The following is a 13,214-nucleotide window of genomic DNA, read 5'->3' as shown; positions in this document are numbered from 1 at the left end:
ACCAGACAAAAACCGGTCAGTTTCAGCTTAGTAAATGAGGCCCATTATATCCAAATAATTACTATAGGGTTTGACTGTTATTCCTTTTATGGAAGTAAATCTCCGACTCTTAGTGCCGTGTGCATGAGACCATATTGTCTCCTAGAAGAAGCATCAGATGCACTTGAACTGCATATGAGAGCACAGGAAATAGAGCCCAAAAATCTCATTTTTATAAAATTTTAAACATTTTAAACATTTTAAATAACAAAACACATGCGAGTTATATTAATCGTATAGTGAAAGTCAAGCAATGCGTGAAGCAAATTAAGAGCGGCATGCAAACCACGAGCAAATAACAGCTCAGGTACTGGAAATAGGCACTTATTATGGTGGCAGATGGAGGCTTGAGATCTTGCACTCACACAGGATTGTAGGGGTGGGGAGAGGGGGAGGGCAGAGCCCCACTTTAATAGGCAAAGTTCAATTTTAGGAGTGCACTGTCGCTTAGATTGTGTAGTGTGACCTTTTCATGATTTCAGAAGAACAATTTTTCTTTCCTTAAAGGGGTTATCCAGGAAAAAACTTTTATATATATATATATATATATATATATATATATATATATATATATCAACTGGCTCCAGAAAGTTATACAGATTTGTAAATTACTTCTATTAAAAAATCTTAATCCTTTCAGTACTTATGAGCTGCTGAAGTTGAGTTGTTCTTTTCTGTCTAAGTGCTCTCTGATGACACATGTCTCGGGAACCGCCCAGTTTAGAAGCAAATCCCCATAGCAAACCTCTTCTACTATGTACAGTTCCCGAGACAAGCAGAGATGTCAGCAGAGACCACTGTTGCCAGACAGAAAAAAACAACTCAACTTCAGCAGCTGATAATTATTGAAAGGATTAAGATTTTTTAATAGAAGTTATTTACAAATCTGTATAACTTTCTGGATCCAGTTGATATAAAAAAAAAAAAAAATTTTTTCCTGGAATACCCCTTTAACCCCTTAAGGACGCAGGACGTAAATGTACGTCCTGGTGAGGTGGTACTTAACGCACCAGGACGTACATTTACGTCCTAAGCATAACCGCGGGCATCGGAGCGATGCCCGTGTCATGCGCGGCTGATCCCGGCTGCTAATCGCAGCCAGGGACCCGCCGGCAATGGCCGACGCCCGCGATCTCGCGGGCGTCCGCCATTAACCCCTCAGGTGCCGGGATCAATACAGATCCCGGCATCTGCGGGAGTTCGCGATTAAAATGAACGATCGGATCGCCCGCAGCGCTGCTGCGGGGATCCGATCATTCATAACGCCGCACGGAGGTCCCCTCACCTTCCTCCGTGCGGCTCCCGGCGTCTCCTGCTCTGGTCTGTGATCGAGCAGACCAGAGCAGGAGATGACCGATAATACTGATCTGTTCTATGTCCTATACATAGAACAGATCAGTATTAGCAATCATGGTATTGCTATGAATAGTCCCCTATGGAGACTATTCAAGTGTAAAAAAAAATGTAAAAAAATGTAAAAGTAAAAGTTAAAAAAAAGTGAAAAATCCCCTCCCCCAATAAAAAAGTAAAACGTCCGTTTTTTCCTATTTTACCCCCAAAAAGCGTAAAAAACATTTTTTATAGACATATTTGGTATCGCTGCGTGCGTAAATGTCCGAACTATTAAAATAAAATGTTAATGATCCCGTACGGTGAACGGCGTGAACGAAAAAAAATTAAAAAAGTCCAAAATTCCTACTTTTTTAATACATTTTATTAAAAAAAAATTATAAAAAATGTATTAAAAGTTTTTTATATACAAATGTGGTATCAAAAAAAAGTACAGATCATGGCGCAAAAAATGAGCCCCCATACCGCCGCTTATACGGAAAAATAAAAAAGTTATAGGTCATCAAAATAAAGGGATTATAAACGTACTAATTTGGTTAAAAAGTTTGTGATTTTTTTTAAGCGCAACAATAATATAAAAGTATATAATAATGGGTATCATTTTAATCGTATTGACCCTCAGAATAAAGAACACATGTCATTTTTACCAGAAATTGTACGGCGTGAAAACAAAACCTTCCAAAATTAGCAAAATTGCGTTTTTCGTTTTAATTTCCCCACAAAAATAGTGTTTTTTGGTTGCGCCATACATTTTATGATATAATGAGTGATGTCATTACAAAGGACAACTGGTCGCGCAAAAAACAAGCCCTCATACTAGTCTGTGGATGAAAATATAAAAGAGTTATGATTTTTAGAAGGCGAGGAGGAAAAAATGAAAACGTAAAAATTAAATTGTCTGAGTCCTTAAGGCCAAAATGGGCTGAGTCCTTAAGGGGTTAAGTTATACTTCGGTGGAAGTGACTTTGTAAGGTTGCATATCTGGCTTTTACCTTTTTGCTTCTTTTGAAGTATGATTGTTACATGATTGTTGTAAGGGTAAGCACACATCACTTTATGCCTCTACCTCTCGCTTAAAGGGGTTGTCCAATGAAAACTATGTTATCCCCTGCCTACAGAAAGCTAATCACAGGGGTCCGACTGCTGTCCCCAAACCCCCCCCCCCCCCCCCCCCCGTGAACTCCCGAACGGTACATCGACTCTCAGTGAAGAGCAGGACATGGCACTTGCTCCATTCATTCTGATGGGAGTGCTGGAAATGCCTGAGGCTGTACTCGGGTCTCTTCAGTGCTCCAATATAATGGTATAGAGAGTCCAGCGGAAGCACTTGTGCAAATAAAAAGCTTTCCTTTATTCAGAGCCACAACGATACAACAGGATAAAAGTAATGCATTTCAGCCAGTCATGCCAACAAGTTCTGTGGACCGATGAGGTTAAAATTTAACTTTTTGTCCGGAATGAGCAAAGGTATGTTTGGAGAAGAAGGGGAACAGAATGTAATGAAAATAAACTCTGTCCAACTGTTAAGCATGGGGGTGGATTAATCATGCTTTGGGGTTGTATTGCAGCCAGTGGCACAGGGAACATCTCACGAGTAGAAGGAAAAAATGGATTCAATAAAATTTCAGCAAATTTTGGATGCTAACTTGATGCCATCTGTGAAAAAGCTGAAGTTAAAGAGAGGATGGCTTCTACAAATGGATAATGATCCTAAACACACCTCGAAATCCACGGGAGATTACATCAAGAGGTGTAAACTGAAGGTTTTGCCATGGCCTTCACAATCTCCTGACCTCAACATAATTGAAAATCTATGGATAGACCTTAAAAGAGCAGTGCTTGACAGACTGAATCTCAAAGAACTGGAAGACTTTTGTAAGGAAGAATGGGCAAAGATACCTCAAACAAGAATTGAAAGACTCTTGTCTGGCTACAAAGTGTTTACAAGCTGTGATACTTGCCAAAGGGGGCAGTACAAGATATAAAATTTGCAGGGTGCCCAAACTTTTGCAGACGCTATTTTTTAGTTTTCTGTTATTTTGAAAGTGTTAATGATGGAAATAAAATCAAACTTTTGTTGACATATTATAAGAATCTCTAATCTGTAATTTGGTGCCTATTGGAGATTTTTCCATCTTTCCTTGTTTTTTTTATGCACATTAATTCAAATTTTTACCTGGGGTGCCCAAACTTTTCATCCCCACTGTATTTAATGGTAAAATAAAAGGTGTCGTTACAAAGTACAATTGGTCGTGCAAAAAAAAATGTAAAGCCCACACATGGCTCGGTAGATAAAAAAAGTAAAGAGTTATGCCTCTTAAAAGTTGCGGATTAAAAAAGATAAAAATACAAAAATGAAAATTGGCTGTATCCAAAATGGACGGTGTCCTAGGTGTAAAAATGATACTGTCGTTTACATGCTTTTTTATTATTATTGCACTTTTTTTTTTTTTTTAACAAAGTAGATATGCCTAAAATCATCTTAATTCTGTATAAAGGGCTGTATAAGAGCTAATTTTTCTGGCCATGATCTGTCATTTTTATTAGTAGCACAGACATTTCCACACGTGGTGATACCAAATACAGTAGTTTTTTTTTTTTGTAAAATAGGAATAGGGGAGTGATTTATATTTTTATTGGTGGCAATGACTTATTAACATTTTTAACAACATTTTTTTTTTTTTGAAGTCTCCAGGGGACTATTGGTGGCAATCTTTCAATTACAACTACTATTCAGTGCTTTGCATTAGCATAACATATATCAGTAATACGAGTAGATCCCCAGAGCGCGCTGTGGGTGTGACTGTAAGTTACCCCAGCAACTACTTTTAGATGCAGTGATCAGTATTGAACAAGACATCTAAAGGGTTAGTGACAGGCATCAGTGTGATGTCCATCATTAGCAGTGAGGTCGGGACTCACCATCTATGAAGTAAGCGCAGCTGTTGCGCTTGCTTTAGAGTCAGTATTGTGCTCAGGACATAAACATCCGTCATGGCGTGTTAAGTACCAGGGTAATAGGGCACCTTCCCGACCTATGATGTACCAGTACGTCATGGGTCAGGTGAGGGATGCGGGCCCGTGTCATAACCAGCAGATCCCCACTGCTATCAGCAGCTGACATCTGCCGGTAATGACAGACCTCAAAGCTGGCTTCAATGCCCGTCGTTGAAATGGTTAAATGATGTGAACAATAGCGATCACGGCATTTATACATTAAATGCCAGTAATCCATGGGGTCTAGGGGACCCATCTGCAGCTCCACAATGTTATTGAGCGCCACAGATGGGTTGCCGGGAAAGAACAGAGACTTAACCGTCCTACCCGATGCTCCATGAATCGGCGAATGCTAAAAGGGGTATTCCTGCCATAGGTAGGGGATAAGATGTCTGATTGTTGGGGGCCCACCGCTGGAATCCCCCGCGATCTCCGTGCAGTACCCGTTATATATGCCCTTTGCAATCGAGTGCCGAACACATAGATCAAAGTAATGCAATAGCATTACATTGATCTATGTAAGCCATCTAATTTATATTGTATATAAAAAAATATATATAAAAAAAATCCTCCCACTAATAAAAAGTTTAAATCACCCCCTTTTCTCATTGTTCAAATAAAACACTGTAAAAAAAATTATAAATATATTTGGTATCACCGGATGCGTAATTGTCCGAACTATTAAATTATGATGTTTCTGATGCTGCATGGTAAAAGATGTAAACACAAAAAAAATTCCAAATGCCATAATTGCTGATTTTTGGTCACATCACGTCCCAGAATAAACGTAATAAAAAGTGGTCAAAAGGTCATATATAAGCAAAAGGGGTACCATTAAAAACTACAGTCCACCTAACTCTGTAGGTGGAAAAATAAAGGAGTCAAACATCTGGCATTAAACAAACTTTTATTTTTTTTTTTTTTTCTTCGTGGTAATTTTTTTCTTAACCTTAAAACTAAACAAATATTACCTAAGTTTTGTATTATTGAAATTGTACTGATCCATAGAATAAAGATAGCATGTCAGATTTACTGTATTGTGAATTTACTGTATTGTGAACCCCACAGAATTGCGCAGTTGCATATTTTTTTCAATTTTGCCTTAAATATATTTTTTTCTGGGACCGTAGTACATTATATGATAAAATAAAGAACGCCAATGAAAAGTACAACTCGTACAGCAATGAAGAATTCCTACTACAACTTTGTTAGTGGTAAAATAAAAAAAGTTATGGGTCTTTAGAATGTGAGGCGCAAAAAAAAAAAATAAATGCTGGGTCATGAAAGGGTTAAGAAATTTATAGTAAAATTCTTCCATCTTGTGTAACCCATGACGAACTGGTTTCTTTTTTTCTGTCACTGCGTCTAACCTATACATGTGCAGAAAGTTCTTCATTTGTTAGGTAACCTCATCCATAGAACCTAATAAGTGTTGGAGTGATTTCGCAGACAACATTTTGCCACCAGGTTCAGAGCCTGCAGTGTGAGAGGCAAGGAATCTGATATGGTCAGCATAAAATAGCAAGATTCATGGTTTGAAAGGAACCCAACTTTGCCAAATATGTATCATGTTTAAAATATCAACCCCAAATTTTTGGTAAAGATCAAAAACCAGAGGGCTATTTAGCACAGCGCCAATGTGTAATTTTAAGCTGGTTAGGTGGTAAATAGTAGGTTAAAGTTCATTTTTATTCCATGCAATTTGATTATTCCAAGTTTGTAAAATCATCTTGTGGACCGTTAATGGATAACTAATATATAATTTCAACATTTAGTATTAATCCATAGGTGATTTATTTTAGATCTTGTTATTACTACGATTGTAGCTAAAAATAACAACTGCTACGTTAGAATTCGATTAGTCAACCTTTTCTATTTCAAAAGTCTTTTTCATCAATCAGTCTTTCATAAGAACTAGCTGAAGTCATACTTTAGGCAACACCCTCTGAGTTGCGTTCCTTCCTTACTTTTTGTCAGTCTTAGGCAATAAGCCCTGAGGTGTTGCTACTATATTTACAAGTAGCTAAAGTTGCTTGATTATTATTTTTTTCTATTCTGTGACCATAACACCTAGTAACTGTAAAGATACAATGGAGAAATGAAGGACTACCCATTTTATATTGTATTGATTAACCATAACATTAAAAGCCAAAAATTGTGTAGGTCTACTTTGTGCCATCTTAGTGTTTGGCAATGTGGTCCCATATGCAACGAGTTGCCAAGTCCTAGATGCCCTTTTGACATGTTACCATAAGAGGCATTAACTTTTACAGCAAATTATCCTACAGTAACTTGTGGTATCTGGCAAGATGGGCTAGACTTCAGTCCCCATTTTTTGGAAGAACATTAAGAACATTAGCTGGTGTTTTGTAAAGCACTGACCCAGTCATCTGGCCATCACAATTTGGCCTTTTTTAGAGTTCAGGGTTCAGGTTCATAGTAAGTCTTTGTTTCAAAGTATCTAAAAACAAGGCTGGTGCAGATAAGTAATGGTTGTTATTTTGGACATGTTTAGGACCCACTACTCTTTTCTACAGTTTGACAGCTAGGTATCATCGGTCAATGCTAATGTATCCTTAAATGTTAACTGTCGTTTCAAACAACTTTCCTCCATTTGATAGCCTATGTGATCTGTAACACATTTGTAAATCACTTTACCAAAAAATGACTTTTACACCAGAAAAAAGCTCTAAAGTCTTGGCCACCAAGTGTCTTATACAGGAAGTGTGGTCAGGATTAGCTAGAGTGGGAGAACAAGCCTGGGCTGTGTACATGCAATATGTGAGCCTTTATCAATCCTTTAGAGGATCCCCCCTGTCTTCACAAGGTAAATCAAGGCTTCCCTCTCAACTTAGCAGCAGCAGTTCAGTGTTTAGTGTAAATACTTCCTCGTCATGCTACTGCTGTTTTCATTTCTGCTGACAAAATACCTTGCATAGCCAGTGCTTCAAATACCCCCTTCCCCCTCCCCATATACAGTAGTGTACAATAAATCATCCCCCAACATAGTGTCAGCCTATTCAGTCCAGTACACTTTCATCAGCATTGTCTTATTTAATAGTAGTAAGGAGTAGGTCTGGGATTGGCCAGACAAGTAAGGGAATTAGAGGCTCCAATAGTCAAACATTTTGTGTGAAAATAAATAAGTAAATAAAATGAGGGGCTTTTGTATACTGGAAAACTGGCGCACACAGCTTAGTAAATTTCTCAAATATGTCAAATATGTTTATAAGGTGGGTTCACATGTCCACATTTTTGCTGCAGATCTGTTGCAGATTTGCTGCTGCACATTTTGCTGTCCATTGACTTCAATGGGTAGCAAAATCTGCTACAGCAAATCTGCAGCAGAAAATATGCACGTGTGAACGTACCCTTAATGAGAAATATGCTTAGGCTATATTAAAGAATGAGAAACAAATTAATATGTGAGGGATATGTAGCTCTCTAAAATAAATATCTTTGTATCAACTAGGTAAGTACAGGGTATGTCAACCCAGTGTTTAGCCAGGATAAATATTGAATTAAAGGGGTTGTCAAATAGTACACTTGTTCTGAGCATCTTGGTCGATCGTCAGTATTAGTTCAACCTTCCTTAAGAAATGCACAGGTGTTTTCTGTCCCAGCTTACACATACCATTAAAACTTCCTCATTGGTGACGTGAATCCAGGTTTCATTAAAAGCTTAAGCTGTCAATGTTTAGAATTCAAGGTGAGTTTGAATTTTGTTTTGTTTAATATCCCTCCCTGTTTTCTTTGCTGTGTAGCCCTGGAGGAGATCTGAGTCAGCAAGGTAGAGAGAAAAATTACATTTTTCACTGCCCACACATATGCATCTTAGTCAGTATGTAATTGTTCATTTCAATGTTGCTAATGTACTATGACTTTTAGATTGTAGTGCCAAAATAAAATTAAAAATTATTTTAAAAAACATTTGAAACCAAAGGGTGGGAAGCAAAATTCTTTCTCATCTATCTTTTTCATTTATCCAAAGGGAGGGGCGTGTCCTTCTCTTGCCTGCACTCTGACTCCTCCCCCTCCCTCACTCTGCTGATTCACTGCTTTCTGGAGCCTGGCAGCCCTGCTCTTTAACCCTTTCCAGAGCACGTGCACACACACACACACACACACACACACACAATTACTATTGGAGATTGCCTGTACTCTACCAAAGACAATATGGTGAGTGTATAACGTACATCTTCCTAAAGTAGTGCAAATGTTTAGTGCTAAAAGTACAATGTTTTTTTATGCATACATTTTATATAGTTTCCCTTTGTCATTCCTATGTATCATCCTTTGCCAGTTCTGTAATGCTGGGACTTGTAGTTTTGAAATAGTTGGAGGTACAGTGTTTTGATAACTATTTTATGCAGCAGTGTTGCCTTCAGCTGTGTGCCTACAGCTTTTGCAAAACTACAACTCCCAGCATACACAGACATCCTTTGTCTGTCCAGGTATGCTTGGAGTTGTAGTTTTACAACAGCTGGAGGCACATGTTTGGTAAAACTCTGTAATACAGCAGTGTTGCTGCAGGCTGCGTTCCTCCTGCAGCCTTGTAAATCAGCGATCTCGTGTCCATGACCCATGGACATGCTAATGCTGCTGTGGGACTCAGTTTCCCAGGAGGTATGGGGACCCCTAGTGGTGGGATTTTCAAACGAGGTTTACTTTTAATAAAATTTGATTTTTTTGGGGGGATTTTTTTTTTTAAAGAAATGTATTAGAAAAACTTTTGTTTTACCAATATGTACAACACATAAAAAGTTTTTATATCTGACAATGCCCATTTAATAAGCCAAGCCAGAAACTCCTTCAAAGTAAAAGTTACACACCTGTAGACAGCTTTTTTTAATTGAAAATATCTTCATTTACAATAATTTGTCAAATATCAAACACAACACTGGATAGCAAGTCACAGCAAAATCTGGATCTAAGTATAATAAATATTTCACAAGTGCTAAGTAGCACAGAAATACAACATGCAGCAAGGGCACATATCATACACTATACATTACACCTCTGCACTACATTCACAGTCTAATAATGCATTATACGTCAATCATAGGCAAGTGATAAGGAATGGAGAAAGGGAGAGAGGGAGAGGGGAAGAGAATAACAGGCCTAAAGTCTTATTGAAGGATAAACATGCAGTATCAGTCCTCTTGTTCCCCACCATCAGGACTGTCCATGTGTTGTATAGGCTACTACTGAGAACAGAGTCTCTAAGTTCCTATTGCAGGGCCTTGGAATAGACTTTTTAAGGAATTTAAGCATCCATGTGATGTAATAAGGCTATTCATGAGATAAGATAGGACCAGGGTTTCCACAAGTCAGGCATGAGTCCCTTCAGCTGGTATCCAAGAGGTGAAAGACCACACCTAACCCCAGAGAGGACCCAGAGGAGTCATTCAGCCGTTCACCAACACATGCTGAAAATATCAAGGTACATCAGGTCAATATAAGAGCACAGCATTTCTCCCATCCCAAACCTCTGCAACACGATGCCCATGAACAGGTGTGAAACATGATCATATGCCATAGACTGAACAGGGCCGCAGACACATGAAGATATTTGAAGTACTGTATCTTATCTATAATGAGGGTGTTACGCCGAGCGCTCCGGGTCCCTGCTCCTCCCCGGAGCGCTCACGGCGTCTCTCTCCCTGCAGCGCCCTGGTCAGACCCGCTGACCGGGAGCGCTGCACTGACATTGCCGGCGGGGATGCGATTCGCATAGCGGGACGCGCCCGCTCGCGAATCGCATCCCAAGTCACTTACCCGTCCCGGTCCCCGGCTGTCATGTGCTGGCACGCGCGGCTCCGCTCTCTAGGGCGTTCGCGCGCCAGCTCTCTGAGATTTAAAGGGCCAGTGCACCAATGATTGGTGCCTGGCCCAATTAGCTTAATTAGCTTCCACCTGCTCCCTGGCTATATCTACTCACTTCCCCTGCACTCCCTTGCCGGATCTTGTTGCCTTGTGCCAGTGAAAGCGTTTAGTGTTGTCCAAGCCTGTGTTACCTGATCTCCTGCTATCCATATTGACTACGAACCTTGCCGCCTGCCCCGACCTTCTGCTACGTCTGACCTTGCCTCTGCCTAGTCCTTCTGTCCCACGCCTTCTCAGCAGTCAGCGAGGTTGAGCCATTGCTAGTGGATACGACCTGGTTGCTACCGCCGCAGCAAGACCATCCCGCTTTGTGGCGGGCTCTGGTGAACACCAGTAGCCACTTAGAACCACGCCAATCCCTCGCTGACACAGTGGATCCACAACCTGTAAGCCGAATCGTGACAGTAGATCCGGCCATGGATCCCGCTGAGGTGCCGCTGCCAAGTCTCGCTGACCTTACCACGGTGGTCGCTCAGCAATCGCAGCAAATTGCCCAACAAGGACAGCAGCTGTCGCAGTTGACCGCCACGTTACAGCAACTTCTGCCTCTGCTACAGCAGCAACCATCTCCTCCGCCAGCTCCTGCACCTCCTCCACAGAAAGTGGCCGCTCCTAGCCTCCGCTTGTCCCTGCCGGACAAATTTGATGGGGACTCTAGACTCTGCCGTGGATTTTTGTCTCAATGTTCCCTGCATATGGAGATGTTGTCGGACTTGTTTCCTACAGAACGGTCTAAGGTGGCGTTCGTAGTGAGCCTTCTTTCAGGAAAGGCCTTGTCTTGGGCCACACCGCTCTGGGACCGCAATGATCCTGCCACAGTCCAGTCCTTCTTCGCTGAAGTCCGTAGCATCTTCGAGGAACCAGCCCGAGCTTCTTCTGCCGAGACTGCACTGCTGAACCTGGTCCAGGGTAATTCTTCAGTAGGCGAGTACGCCATCCAATTTCGTACTCTCGCTTCCGAATTATCTTGGAATAACGAGGCTCTCTGTGCGACCTTTAAAAAAGGCCTATCCAGTAACATCAAGGATGTGCTGGCCGCACGAGAGATTCCTGCCAACCTGCAAGAACTTATCCATTTGGCCACCCGCATTGACATGCGTTTTTCTGAGAGACATCAGGAGCTCCGCCAGGAAAAAGACAGATCTCTGGGCACCTCTCCCACAGTATCCTTTGCAATCTACCCCTGTGCCTCCCGCCGAGGAGGCCATGCAAGTGGATCGGTCTCGCCTGACCCAGGAAGAGAGGAATCGCCGTAGGGAAGAAAATCTTTGTCTGTACTGTGCCAGTACCGAGCATTTCTTGGTGGATTGCCCTATTCGTCCTCCACGTCTAGGAAACGCACACACGCACCCAGCTCACGTGGGTGTGGCGTCTTTTGGTTCGAAGTCTGCTTCTCCACGTCTCACGGTGCCCGTGCGGATTTCTCCTTCTGCCAACTCCTCCCTCTCAGCCGTGGCCTGCTTGGACTCTGGTGCCTCTGGGAATTTTATTCTGGATTCTTTAGTGAATAAATTCTGCATCCCGGTAACCCGTCTCGTCAAGCCGCTCTACATTTACGCGGTCAACGGAGTTAGATTGGATTGCACCGTGCGTTACCGCACAAAACCCCTCTTAATGTGCATTGGACCCCATCACGAAATGATTGAATTTTTCGTCCTTCTCAACTGCACCTCTGAGGTCCTCCTCGGTCTGCCATGGCTCCAGCTTCATTCTCCCACCCTTGACTGGACCACCGGGGAGATCAAGAACTGGGACTCTGCTTGCCACAAGAAATGCCTCTCCCCCCCTCCCAGTCCCGTCAGGCAAGCCTCAGTGCCTCCTCCTACACCTGGTTCCCCCAAGGCTTATCTGGACTGTGCCTTGCCTCCTCATGGCCCCCGTCCTGGTGACACCCTGCCCCGTGCCAAGCTTCACCCTCTGCCCTCCCTCCCCATTCCCACTCCTGCTGTTCTGCCTGCCTTTGAGGAAACCCTACATTTACTCCGGGTGTCCTCGTCCCAGGTAAAGCAGTTGCCGGACAAAAAAAGGGGGAGACCTAAGGGGGGGGGTACTGTTACGCCGAGCGCTCCGGGTCCCTGCTCCTCCCCGGAGCGCTCACGGCGTCTCTCTCCCTGCAGCGCCCCGGTCAGACCCGCTGACCGGGAGCGCTGCACTGACATTGCCGGCGGGGATGCGATTCGCATAGCGGGACGCGCCCGCTCGCGAATCGCATCCCAAGTCACTTACCGGTCCCGGTCCCCGGCTGTCATGTGCTGGCGCGCGCGGCTCCGCTCTCTAGGGCGCGCGCGCGCCAGCTCTCTGAGATTTAAAGGGCCAGTGCACCAATGATTGGTGCCTGGCCCAATTAGCTTAATTAGCTTCCACCTGCTCCCTGGCTATATCTACTCACTTCCCCTGCACTCCCTTGCCGGATCTTGTTGCCTTGTGCCAGTGAAAGCGTTTAGTGTTGTCCAAGCCTGTTTTACCTGATCTCCTGCTATCCATATTGACTACGAACCTTGCCGCCTGCCCCGACCTTCTGCTACGTCTGACCTTGCCTCTGCCTAGTCCTTCTGTCCCACGCCTTCTCAGCAGTCAGCGAGGTTGAGCCGTTGCTAGTGGATACGACCTTGTTGCTACCGCCGCAGCAAGACCATCCCGCTTTGCGGCGGGCTCTGGTGAAGACCAGTAGCCACTTAGAACCGGTCCACCAGCACGGTCCACGCCAATCCCTCGCTGACACAGTGGATCCACAACCTGTAAGCCGAATCGTGACAGAGGGCATGGCTGTCTGCGATCCTGAAGCCAGGAATGCAACAAGTCTGATCTAGGTGGATAATCTGTTTGATGACTACCTTCAGCCAGTCGGCTAGCACCTTTGCAAGGATCTTGTACTCCACATTCAGAAGAGAGATGGAATGCCAGCTTTTTTAAATACCATCTGTCTCCCTTCCACTTATACA

The 13,214-nt window shown here is 42.9% G+C and overlaps 1 protein-coding gene across 4 annotated transcripts in view; it reads left to right on the top strand.

Moving 5' to 3' along the window:
* Window positions 1-13,214, top strand: part of STPG1 (sperm tail PG-rich repeat containing 1) — a 102,415-nt gene that overhangs the window by 30,139 nt on the left and 59,062 nt on the right. The gene's annotated exons all lie outside the window — the stretch shown is intronic.

This window comes from Hyla sarda, chromosome 2 (genome assembly GCF_029499605.1).
Source record: "Hyla sarda isolate aHylSar1 chromosome 2, aHylSar1.hap1, whole genome shotgun sequence".
In the NCBI taxonomy this organism is placed as follows: Eukaryota; Metazoa; Chordata; class Amphibia; order Anura; family Hylidae; genus Hyla; species Hyla sarda.
The sequence above is the reverse complement of the archived record's forward strand: the minus strand, read 5'-3'. Positions and strand labels throughout refer to the sequence as shown.